Source organism: Equus quagga, chromosome 16 (assembly GCF_021613505.1).
Source record: "Equus quagga isolate Etosha38 chromosome 16, UCLA_HA_Equagga_1.0, whole genome shotgun sequence".
Taxonomy (NCBI): Eukaryota; Metazoa; Chordata; class Mammalia; order Perissodactyla; family Equidae; genus Equus; species Equus quagga.
The window spans coordinates 23,916,277-23,930,213 of NC_060282.1; positions in this window are offsets into that span (position 1 = coordinate 23,916,277).

The window sequence follows — 13,937 nt, forward strand, 5'->3', positions numbered from 1 at the left end:
GAGTATGGGATGGAATAGTTTTTCTGTTAATAGCACACACATTCTCTCTCTTCTTTCCCCAAAACCAACCGCTTGATATTCAGGGTCTCTACCCTACACGAATTTCAACTTTTTCTGGTTCATTTTGCCTATCATCTTTGAGTAAAAGTAATATGTATTAAAAAGCAATAAGAATCACTATTACCCCTTGAGTTCATTATGGCCTAGTCACTGCCCTTGGCCCAAATCACACATTAAACATATTTAATCCTTTCAACAACCCAACCAGGGAACTGAGATTCAGACAATTTAAGAAGCACCTAGAAACAGGCGAGACCAAGAATTTGAAATCTTCTCTGTCTGACTCAAAGTCCATGCGTTTTCACTTTACTCTGCAGTAAAACGCCAAAAAGATATAACTAACCACATAGTAATAATTTATTAAGTGCACAGTGGTGCTAGATGTGATAAATCAGAATATTATAGACTCTACTGTTCCTCTCTGCAGGAACAGAGTGACAGAAGATGTCAATGCACTGATGAGTGGAAATGTAAAATTTCTATACAGGCAAAAAAATCCTTTTCCCTTTTCTTTTGATATGTTATTCATTTTTTTTTAAATGACACTAAATGTAAAGGTCTGGTACACTTATTAACTGTCGATGCTATTGTCCTTGGGGTGTCTAGACATCCACTTTCCACTCACTTATATATCCCTTTCCTCCCTCCATGGGAAAGCTTCCATGCTGAGTATCTTATTCTTGAATTAGTGGAGTCTGTTGAGTATCTATTCCCAACTTAATGGAATCTGCGGAATCCTAAAGAAAGATAGGGGAGGTCAAGATGCTCCCTCAAGTGTTTCTGCGCTAAACATGGATTACAAATACATGCTCAGTTTAGGAGAGCCTCTATTAGAATCCTCAAATATTGCTCCCATTTTTCACCACAAGCCAGGAGAAGAGGATTGTAAATAGAACAATGAAAAATTATCTAAGATAAGAAAATAAACAATTTATTTTAAATAATTTCTAATTTGTAGAAGGGTTACAAGAAAAGTACAAAAATCTCCATATCCCCTTGACCCAGATTCCCCAACTGTTATTTAAAGCATTTCCTCCATCCCACCTTTCTCTCTGTCTCTCTCTCTCTATCTCTCTCTGACTTTTTCTGTCTCTGTCCCTCTCTCTCTACTACATTCACACTCATGCTCACACACACACACACACACACACACACCCCTTTACATCCCTATGAATACTGATATTGTTCTAAACCACTGAAAACATAAAGCCCTGATAATTCTAAACTTTCCAGTGTGTATTTCCCAATAAAGGATGCTCACCTACACAAGCATCACGCAAAGGAAATCAACACTGATAGGACACTTCCATCCAATCAACAGACCCAATTCAAGTTTTGGAAATTATCCCAGTAAAGTTCTGCCTCTCTGGTCCAGGATCCCATCCAGGAGCACTTACTGCATTTAGTTGTCGTATCTCTTTTCTCTCCTCCAAACTGGAACAATTCTGTGGTTTTTCTCTGTCTTTTATGTCCTTGACCGTTTCTTAGAGAGTACAATTCTTACATTCTTAAGTTGTTCCCTCATGTGCAGACTCAGATCCTGATCTCTTGGCAGGAATATCATAGGAAAGATGCTGTGTTCTTTTCAGTACGTCATATCAGGGGCACGTGATATCGATCAATCGCATCTCTGGTGATATTAAACTTGATCATCTGCCCATACTGATGTATGGTAGATTTCCCCATCATAATGTCAACATTTTCCTTTGAATGATATTTTGTAGGAAAATATTCAGAGGGCATATGATACTTTGGCCTCAACAGTCCTCCACACCTTGCCTGAATCAATTGCCACTGTGACGTTTACTTAATGGTACTGTTCTACTTCCATCATTTCTTCTAAATTTATTAGTTGGTATTTATTTTAAGAAAAGCTTTTGGTTCTCCCACATTTATTTATATGAGTGTGAGCTCATGATTCCAACTCAATTTAATTGGTTGTATTTTATTATTTTCATTATTTATTTTGATGTCCAAACTCTTCCTGATATGGCCAATGACAGTCCCCTCCTGTGTCCATTTGACATCTTTCCTTCATTCTTTGAGCATTTCCTCACCTTTTGGTCACTAAATGTTTCAAGTTCATTTTGTGCTTTCCCTGCCCTAGCTCTGAAATCATTCATTTCTCCAATGAACCTGAGTTCCCTTTTGTGGTGAAAGGTATTTGGAAACCAAGATCTGAGTGTTTAGGGTGATCAGTGCTACTGGGGTATTGTTACTTTATAGCATTCTCAGTGGAAAGGGCTAGAAATAAATTTATTTTATATGTACACACAAACATACATCTATATGAATCACATACTCACTTAAGCCTGTAAATCTTTCTATACAAATATATGCACATGTATGTTAAAAACAAAGAGGCAGGGGCCTGGTGTAGTGGTTAAGTTCACACACTTTGCTTTGGTGGCCCAGGATTTGCAGGTTTGAATCCCAGGCATGGACCTACACACCACTCTTTAAGCCATGCTGTGGCAGGAAGATTGGCAGAGATGTTAGCTCAGCAATAATTTTCCTCACCAAAAACAAAAAACAGGGAAGCAAAAAAAATGGGACAAGAATAAGGGCAGGGAAGATGTGGAAAGGAAGGAAAATGTTAAATAGAATTTTAAAATACAAATAATTACCAATTACTGTCTTTGGTTCATACATTTATGACCAAATTTGAATTGCACAGGGGAAAAAAACATTAAGAAAGTAATGGGGGACAAATGTGATATCTTACAGTAGGGCTATAGTAGGGCAAAGAAGTATCAGAAAGAGGACTTTTTAGATTATAGAGAAAAAAATCCTTTTGAATAATGTGTAAGGCTGAATATATGCTTTAGACGAAATTCTTTGAAGGGATGAGAATTTTGCCTATTAATTTGGATTTTCCAAGCCTTGAAAGTAGTCACTTCCTCAGTTTTTTTTTTTTTTTTTTGAGGAAGATTAGCCCTGTGCTAACATCCATGCTCATCTTCCTCTACTTTATATGTAGGACGCCTGCTACAGCATGACTTCATAAGCGGCGTATAGGTCCACACCCGGAATATGAACTGATGAACCCTGGGCTGCTGAACCGTAGTATGCTAATTAACCACTACACCACTGGGCCAGCCCCTTGAGTAACTCTTAGGAAAGAGTTGAGCTTCTTTCATTGGATACAGTTTCCCTGTAAATCTTATGGGAGACATATATATATAAAATCTCCATGAAATCTGATGGCAGTGTCAATCCACACCAGACGTCGGTGCTTTCTAGGGTGCTTACCTAGGTCATCAGGTTGTGGCAAGTTAGGAAGGGCTGAAAGATTCATTCTTAGGGTATAAAGGTAAAGCCATGCAGAGTAAGCCATATGGACTGACAGCAAAAGGCCCCATAACAAAAATATTAATAATAACACAACAGCAACTGTGTTTTGTGTATGCATGTGTTTTAGAAAGATGTATGCAAATGAAAACAAAACACATTAATTTATTTTCTCTAAAGCATAAACAAACAATGCCTTGTTTGGCAGAATCTGCAAAGTGCATATTGCTCCCTTTGGCTTTTTTCTTTGCTACAATTGAAGTATGTTTTGTATTAAATCCATTGTTACTAGGAAATTAATCCCAAAATATGCCAGTGTGGCTTTCCATAGTATTGAGAATCCCTATTTCTTATGAAAAAATGCAGCCTCAGCTAAACACATCAGCCCCCGGCATTAAAATACAAGATAAAGTTTTCTTTTAGCGTTGAGTGCAGTGGACATGCAAGAAGATGCTGGAAGGGGAGCATTCTTTGAGCACCATAACTTGCTGGGGATCTGCTAGTCAACAAGGGGATATCAAACCATGTATGTATCTAGGAGACAGGCAATGAGGCATAACACCAGGCGTAGTTTGCTTGCAAAGTTGTAGGAAGAAGAAATATGGGACTCTGAGGTCATCTACTGAAGTCTCTAAAAAGAAATCCTCTCAGACACACCTATTTTTTCCCTTTTTTTATAGAGTAACTGAATTAGTAGATAAAAATAGTATGGTGACACAATCAACCTCGAATTTAGCAAAACAGCAGATGAAAGGTTTCACAGGAACCTAAGGAATCATTAAGTCTGAATATGCCAAGGGAGTCACCTGCTGAATGGCCTCGGTGACAGAGAAGTGAAGACACAGTGAAGGAGCACAGGCTCTGAGGGTGAACGCAATAAATGACAGTGCCATTCTTGGAGCAAAGTTATGGGCTCTTTCAGCCCTTCAAGTGACTGGGCCATGGCATGCTTTAGGTTAACTTCAAATCCAACTGCCGTAAGAGATTCTCGCTTAAGGGGTCCTTGGGCAGGATTTAAACAGAAGTGTTTTCAGATGCTTCTCTGTTAGAACAGTGACACTGCAGTGAAAGTCAAAGAGAATTACGGCTATTGTCTTGGGAATAAGGGCTGAAATGCCCAAACGTATATTATTGAGAAGTTGCAGTGCATTTGGTCTAAATTGCTGAAACCGGCCAGTTATACTTATGGAGTTCTGAGGATATTTTCTCATCCTTTCCGCGTGCAAGACCATAAGTTCCACAAGGGCAGGGCTTTATCTATTTTTCTTGCTGTAGTACCCCCTGTTCTGAGAAAAGTATCTGGCACATAGTAGGGACTCAAGCAGATTTGTTGACTGAGTGACTCATCCTCACAAACCTTAGCTGAGTGCCTGTTATGTATTTGGACCTGACCTAGGTTCCACAATCCTTTTGTGTGTGACAAAGGTGGAGGGAAAAAAAAAGCATGAAAACTCAATTCGATGTGGTGGTGCCTTCTTGGGCAAGCACAAAGGATTTCTGCCTGCTGTCTCTACACGAGCAGTGGGTATGATAAAAAAACCCTCTGCCATCATGCTCTCCACTCACGTGGGGTCAAAGGGAAGTAAGATTGCTGACACTTACCTTAGGAAATTTAACTTGGTCAAATTACTGATGGTTGCAGCCTTGGCCTGCATTGCCTCTCATGCTGTGCACATTCGTAAAATCCTGTGATGGGAAATAGAACTTTCAAGGACTTGGGACCAGAAATTGATGGACTTTGAAAATAATACTAGGTTGGATAACACAGGGCCAAAATGATTGGAAATTGTGAAACACGGTAAATAATTTGAACAGATCTAAAGGCTCCCAAGAAAGATTTCAGAGATTATGGTCACAGATATCTTCTGAAAGGGCAAGAGAAACTCATTTCTGACATTGATGATCTGGAAAATAGGAAGAAGAGTCAAAATTGAAAATGAACTGGTGTCCCTGTAACAGCAGCAAGAAGACAGATATTTTCTTACCTCCCAGACTGCTGGGACGTTCTTGGGTTGGCTGTTTGCCTTTGAACGGAAGCATTCTCCCAAGTGAAAAAAGCTATAAAGAAAATGCTACAGTCCTTGGGTACTGTGTCAATTACGACCTAATAGGAATACAATACTAACAGCAAGCCAGAAAGAAATCAGATTGCGAATCAGATTGCAAACAAAAGAATTCCATTGTCCGAGTATTTCCAGACAGTATCTTGGCATTGGCCAAACTCTGAGTTTTGGTTAGAATTAAGGAAAAATAATAATAGAAGGAGGTCTCCTTCAGGAGGCTCCTGTTATGACACCAGATTTGATTCTTCTTTATCACCTTTTATGTGAACATCTTCAAGGATCTTGCAAATGCTGCTTAATTAATTCTCACAACCGTCCTGTGAGTTAGCAATACGGCCCTTGAAACCTCAGGTTGAATGAGCTGAGGAGCTGGGTAGAAGTGCATCTTACACCTGAAAGAGAAGCTTTTCTAGTACCAATTTCCTAAGAAAGTGTTTGCCTAGACACCTAGGACATCCCTAAAATTGTCTAGTTAGATTGGAAAAAACAATTGATCTTGTCACTGTCTTTAAACTTGTAGGAGAATGAGCTGGGGACATAATTTTTAAGAACTACAGAGCTCTCCTTCTGGTCTTGATAAACTCATCTATGAATCTCTTTTTCATATTAGCCTTGCTTCTCCTGATTATTTATTTGTATGTCTTTGACTAAAAAGAAAAAAAAGGCTCGTAATTTAATATATTCTGTTGTGTGGCCACATCTGATGCCAGAGGGTTAAAACCTGGACTTAACTTTTTGGAGAAGGAAAAGTTGTGTTCACCGGGCTGGGCTCCAATCAGGGTTTTTTTCTTTCTGTGGCCATGTGTGCTTCGTCCATCTACAGGATTTTAGGCCCAAGTAAGTAAACATGGTTTGGAATAATTTATGTGGAGCATGTTTGGTAAATGACTGAAATTCACTCCAGATTGGAGAGATTTCTTAGGAAGACAACAGCCACTCCCTGCCCACAGTCACTCCAATGAGCTCTGCATAAGAGGAAAACCCTTCTGCCACCACACGCTCCACTGATCTGGGGCCAAAGTCCCAGGTGTGGGGTGTTGGGGAGGCTGGTAAGGAGGGTTGTTGAAGCTTGCCTAGGGAGTTTAATCTCAGAGCAGGGAGTGATTTTCCTGTTCATTTTAACCCTTAGGTCCTCACTCTGTGGGCATATGCAAGTTCTCAACTAAGCAGGGGTCACTGATTGGCCTGTGCTTGACACTTGTCACATAAAGTGGTGGCATTTGAAAATGTAGTCAAATGTTCTCAATAAGTCTGAGAAATGGTGGTCATCATGGAGCCCTGAATTCTAGGTCCCAAAAGTTACTTTCTTGGGGAAAAAAATGGTACTGTTTTTTCTGTGTTCTCTGTCTGCCTCATCTCTCTCTCTCTCCCCCCAGCCCCCTCTGTGTCACACAAACACACACACACACACACACACACGCGTTCTTATTTAGGTCCCAATCTTGAGACGCTGTGAGATCCCATTGGAATAAATCCCTGTCCATTTGAAGGTAGGATGTTTTAATTAATATTTGAGGGTGAAAGACCAAGCAAACCTGCACTAGAAAGCAGCCTTCAGTTTTAGTTGTCTCCTTCTGACCTCAGTGATTCTTTCAAAGACTCCAGTTCTGAGTTTCTCTACTTCTCAGTCTCAAACCCTACCTTAGATGGCATCTCAAGGCAATAAAGCAAAAGACCTTAAACCAGCCCAGAGGACTCTGATCGAATCCTAAAGCTTTGATTCTAGAACATTCTTTGAAGAACTTCATGACCCCAATTTTATAAATATCTACCTTATTTGCACTTTTGTTAAAATCCTTGAAGGCTACCTCGTTACTTACACAGAGGGTTTAAGTTTTTCTGCCAGTGCATAGATATTTTAACCCTAGACTGGAAAGATGAAAGAGTTAAATATATGACCACACTACAGATATTTTCATTTAAACTCACCAATGTAAATGGACGAAGTCTTTATATTTAGAGTAATTTCTGTTAAGGTTTCAGTTCCTCTGGGTAGCATGCTACAGTTTATCCACTAAAACCTTGTGATATTGATTTTAAACCTAGTACTCTGGCAATTATTTTAAGAGAATATGAGGAATAAAACTCACGAAGACAGTTGCCTTGGTTAAATTCATTTGCATTTCATTTGTTCTATTTTGTTCCTTCTCTCTTATGATCTGTTTTATTTTCACTCTGATGTGTATAATTAATCCCATTGTCAAAATTCCTTGGAATAAGACTAGCCAAATTGCATTATTATGCTATACAAAAGCATTTGTTACTGGCCCCGGAATATCTTGCTTTGCCCTGAGACAACATAGATAGTAAATATGTCTTTCCCTCAGTCAGTGGTAGTGCTCAGCTGAGGCTGCCTGTGGGTCTGACATGCTTTTGAAGGTGCAGAAGCCAGCTCTGCTAAAGCTGGTAAAACAAAAGATGTCCCCACAGACCCAATCAGCTCAATTCTTCTCTTCTAACTCCAAAGGGTGAAACTGAACACATTCTGAAAACAGAGAGGCAAGAATGCATATCTTCCACAGCTCTCCTAGCAGGCAGCACGTGCATTTTATCATCAAAATCTGCAAAGGGAAGACACAAGTTGGAGACTAGAATACACTTCTCCTTTTATTAGACTAGTGCTTAGAAAACAAAGGACTCCAGACCTTCCCACAGAAACAGGAACTGCACGGTCAAGGGTACAGACTTTCAAAGCAAAATGGATTGATTCAAATTATAGTTCTGGCACATGGATCATGAATGAGGTACTTAATCTTTCTGTCCCTCAGTTTCCCCATCTGTGAAGAGAGGATAATTATAGAACCTACTCCACAAGGTTGTTCTGAGGATCAGATGAGTTAAATGGGTAAAGAATATAGAATGGGGCCTGGCACGTACAAAATGCTATGCAAGTTTTCTTTAAAAATATAAAGCGACACAGACATGTGAGTACTCACTAGTATCTCTCCAGATTGAAATTTTGCCCATGGTTTGATTTTGATAAAAATTCAGATTATATGATGCTTAATGGGTCTGTTCAATTCCCATCTCACTCATTCAGTTTTGTAATGCTATAGCATCTTCTAGTAATATCTTTTATCTGCTTTATGTCTAATTTAGCTAAAATTGAACAGAAACACATACTAACAGAATTTTCTCATATTATAGAGTTTTATAAAATACTAGAAAATTTTCCGAGTGTGCTCTCTTTGAAGTCTGATAAAAGATTTTTGTAGTAACTGACTGAAAATATACCATGTTTTGTATTCTGTGGGGTCAACGCAAAGCATAAAGCACAAACATGATACAAACAACAGTATAGGAGAATGTTTCCATTTCCTTTTACTTTTAAAAATTCCCAATACCCTTCCAAAGTTACCCTGACAACTGCTACATATTATTATTTAAAATGTCTGGTTCTGAATCTCTCAATTATGCAATTCAGCATGCAGCTTCAAAGACATACTAACACGGAATAAGAAGAAACATAGTTTTACCTTATACTATCTGAATATGAAAATAGTTCCTTTTGCAGTTGGATTTTATTTTAGCCACCAACTGGAAATATATCACGCTTTGCATTAATCTATAGGGTCAACATAAGCATAAAAGATAGCAGAAATGTTCCCTCGCAGCTATTTCCTAGCAACCACATCTCAATTTTAGCACAGCATCTTGAGTAATTAGAAGCCAACGTAGTAACAGTCACTTAACCTCTAAATCTGAAATTGGCCACAGTTGAGAGGGCAGTAATAACAGTGGTCACTGGGTGTTGAGAAAGGTTATAACCAGTATTCACAATCCAAATGTTTCTGCAGGAAAAGAAGAAAGTTCACTGGAACATAAATATAACATAAATCATGTTCTAGAAATGGAAGCTGTTATAAATTATGGCAAAACAGAACAAAACAAAAAAATAAATATCCCCTATGGTTAGCATTGTGTAAAGACTTAACATGCCTTTTTCTAATTGAAGAGATCACAGGCAAATACTCCTATCCTCACTTAAATAATCTAAAAATACTGGTAGCTTATCGATCCTATTTTAAATGAGCTTGATGAGTTATAATTCAAAAACATGTCTATTAAAATGGTGAACACATTTACAGCTTAAAAGCCCATTCTTTCTGTTGAGTTCTCTCTTACCGAATTTTAAATTAATTTCTCTTTTTCTATTATCTATGGAAAAAAGAATAACTGGTTTATTTATTAAATCATGGTGGCAATGATAATATAATAATAATAGCACTAGCTACCACTGCGTGTTCACTGTATATTAAGCTTGGTGGTAAACTGTTTGTTCATTAACATTCATTTACTCCTCAGAACAATCCTGTAATGAAGTACTATTATTCCAATTTTATAGCTGTGAAACCGAGGCTTAGAGATATTAAGTGACTTAAAGATTAGATGCTTAGATATCTAATAATGCTAGAATCAGATTTGACTGGTTCCAAGGACTGTCCATCTTAAACACTCCTTCTCTCTTTCCTTCTCTTTTAAGAAGTATTAAACTCAGATCCATTTGATTTTTTCTTTAATGAAACTTTATTTATACTCAGACTATATTTTATCCATATCTACATTTTATAAGATATACCTTGAGAAAGCAAAAATTGGATTCTGGATTAAAAAGTTCATTTATTCATTATGTTTCCTTTTCCAAGTGGAATTTAAAATGCTCATATAACTGGCCAAATTTAACATATGTTGGAACTGGAAACTAATTGCTAATCATACCGCTGTCTCCTCCAGGTGTTGAACAAACTGATAAATACATATGGAATTTGATAGGGATCAACATATTAGAATTCGTTCAGATAGCTTGGGACCAAGTTCAAAAATTGGCTTCCTACTCTTTCTCCTTGAATGGGGCTTACTCATCTGGTCACAGAGCGTCAGGACAATGCCAATCCTGTCAGGCAGGGGCAGAGCACACTGGATAGGGGATCATGTGGAGGAGGCAGGGCTGCCTTATCAACGAGCCTGGTCTACACCCCGATTCTTCAACCTCACCAACCATCCTCATGGAGGAGACAGCGAGAGAGGTGAAAACGAGAACTGAATTTCTTCAAAGAAAGCCAAAGCTCCTCTTTAAGAGATAAGCAGTATCCTTGGGAGAGGGAAAACATCTTCCCTAACAGTAAACAAATGACTAGACTCAGAAGTTTGCAATTGTTCATTTCACTGGGAAATAGTCAACATTATGATTAGTTGCAAAAATTCTGGAGTCAGACAGTAAGTGTTCAAATGCTGTCTCTTCCATTTCCTAGCTGAGGCAAGTAAATATCACAAAGTTTCAGTTTCTTCATCTCTACTCCTCAGAGTTGCTGTTGGTCTGAAGATTCATGAGACCATATGTAGAATATACTATTTTTGATACTGACGTACAGTCAACATTCAATGCATATGTGCTATTACTAATAATAAACAAAAGATTATCTTGGAAACATGAGTCTTGCTGAATCAAATTCAACTTTAATGTATTTTATATTTCTACCTTTTGAAAGGCTTAATATTATTTTATTTACTCTTCCTCAAACCCTGTGTGCACCTTTTGTTATTTCTAATCTCAGTCGATGAATTGGAAGCTCAAAAAAGACTAAATACCTCATTCATGGTCACCTGGCTAATAAGCAGAGCTGGTATTCAAACTCATGTCTTCTAACTCGATCTTGTCGGCACTAACCAATTCCATTCAATTCTGATTCTGTTTCACCTTCTCAGTCCCTGAGTCAGTCTTGTAAATGAAATATGACATATGGTAAATAAGTGCTTATAAAAATTCTTGTGATTTAGAAACATATTTCCTGAATAAAAGGCACAAATTCAAAGTATTTGTTACAGTTAGGATATGTCTATGATCCTGTCCCAACAAATTTATTGCTTCCAGGGTACATAGAAAATTAAGATAGTCCTCACCCTAGAGGACTTTTAAGTTTAGTGGATTAAATGGGCAATAATTAATATTCTAACCTTGCCACAAAACCCATCATAAATGCTACTTCTCTCTCCAAGATTTTCCTAATTCTGCAAAATGGGTATATTCAAGGGAAATCTTAAATCTTCTAAGATTTTACTTATATACAAATATATGAATAATCTCATTCTCTAGATTTTAAATCTGTAGAGTTAAGGAATTGATGCTATTATCTCCAGCTTTGCTCAAACACCATCTCACAGAGCACTTCCATTCTCTCTATATAATGACCCTCGAAAATATTTGTTGAATTCAACCTAAGAGATGTTGTGCATAAAATAATTTTAGAACCAAGAAAACAACTACAAAAAAATCCCCAGTAATTCAGCTCAAATTGGGCTAATACAGTTTAAATTAATTTATCAAACTAAGAAGGAAGTGACTACAACAAATAAAATGATTTATCTGAGATAAAATATTCAACAAATAAAAATTATTACAGTTTGGGGAATTAACTATGACTTTCTTTTCTTCTAAGGTCTTAGTCTGAAGCCATCTCAATTTTGTGTTTGGTGCTGCAAGTGCATTTATCATGGAACTGTTGATAGGTTTAACTATGGGGAATGAGATAGTGATCTCAGTCACTCCCATTGGGAATGAGATTGCTTCATGAAAGCTAAAGTGAAAATGGGATGATGCTGGATTGCAGGGGAGAGGAGCCAGTACGGGAAGTCAAGAGTATTGGTTTCCCAGGTTCTCTGAGGTCCAGCTGCTTTGATAAAACCAGGGGAAAGCTGTAACCCTCAGACTTGATGGGGAATTCAGGTGGAAGCAGCCACTCTGGGGATCATGAATGAGTTTTAAAATGGGGAAATTTATTTTTGCTTTAATGATTCATACTTCCTGAGTGGTGAAAATATATATTATAGCATTCATTTTCATCATAGCTATCAGAGGGTTGCTCACATGTGGAGTAGTTATGTAACAGATCATCCTGTGTACCTCTTTAGTACAGGAGAGTCATAAGACACATCCCCAACCCATTTTAAAGTGATAGATGGGATTATCTTTTAATTGGATGAACGATTATCCCTCAAGTACCTTTGTAGCCATGGTGACTAGTCCCTGTACATGAGTATTACATAAATATTTGTTCAGGAGATTTATATTAATTAATCGATTTGTTCATTTCTTCACATATTCACACAATTACAGCAATACCAGCCTAATTTAACAATTAGTTTTTAAACAAAGTTTTATTACAATTGGTAAAACAACAAAATAAAACCTGACATTTTCTAAAAAAAATTTATGATGCTAAAATAGATATAACGTGAAATTTGCCATTTTAACCATTTTTAAGTGTAACACTGAGTGGTATTAAATACATTCACAGTGTTGTGCAATCATCGTCACTTTCTATTTCCAATTTATTTTTTTATCACACCAGAGAATTTGTAACTAGTAAACAATAACACCCCATTCCTGCCTCCTCCAGACCCTAGTTACTGTTAATCTACTTTCTGTCTCTATGAATTTGCTTAATCTAGATATTTCATGAGTGGAATCGTATAATATTTGTCCTTTCGTGTTTGGTTTCTTTTGCTTACCATAATTTTTCAAGGTTCATCCATATTGTAACATTATCATACTTCATTTTGACATTATTTTTATACCATATTTTACATAATATATGTATTGTATACCATATATACTTATATATATTTTTTATATTATAAAGCATTTTATGATATACTTTCATTGTGATAATAATCATTAAGGATGAATATTATAATGAACCCATTTCAAAGATGAAGAAAGTGAGGGTCAGAGAGATTAAATGGCCATTCAGTTTACTTAATTACCAAGAGGCATGGATGCATGAGCTTAGGTCTCCAGACTCCAAATCTAGTGCTCTGTCCACTCTGCCATCCTCTTCCTTCCTCCTAGACACTCTGTGTGCATTTATCTCCTCTTTTGCCACTTACTTCCTCTTTGTACACTTAAACTATGCACGTTTATTTCCTCCTAGATATTTAGTCTGTTGTTACAACTTATGACTGCCAAGTGACTGATGGTCTTGCTTGTTATCGGCTGAACATGTGACCAATGTTTTCTTAGAGGAATGGAAGAAAGAGACCAGTATATATTTTTGCTCAGTTGTCTTTAGAAAATCTGATACAGATTGCCTGTACAAAGACTTTGAAGTGAAGCATCATCTTAACTGGTACCAGAACATAACTTCTAAAATATATTTTAAAAGGATATGACAAACATTTACAATTACAATTACATTACATTACATTTAAACTCCATAATACTACACATTTTAAGTGAAGTAGTATTCCAAATTTGCAGGAGGAAACATAAAAAGTATATTATTATTATGTTATAAGATATAGAAAAAGCAAATGAAATGCGCACACATGCATAAGCTGGAGCATTTGCTTTGAACTTCTCAGAGAAAGGTGACCCTAGTTATTTTTGGAAATCTCACAAGATATTTCTGATTTTAAAATGCCATCTAACAAGCACTCTCTGGAAACATCTCCAAATTTCCAAATAATCTAAATGTTATAATTCAGAAAAGTGCCAAACATAAAAAAGAAGAGGAAATTTAAAAC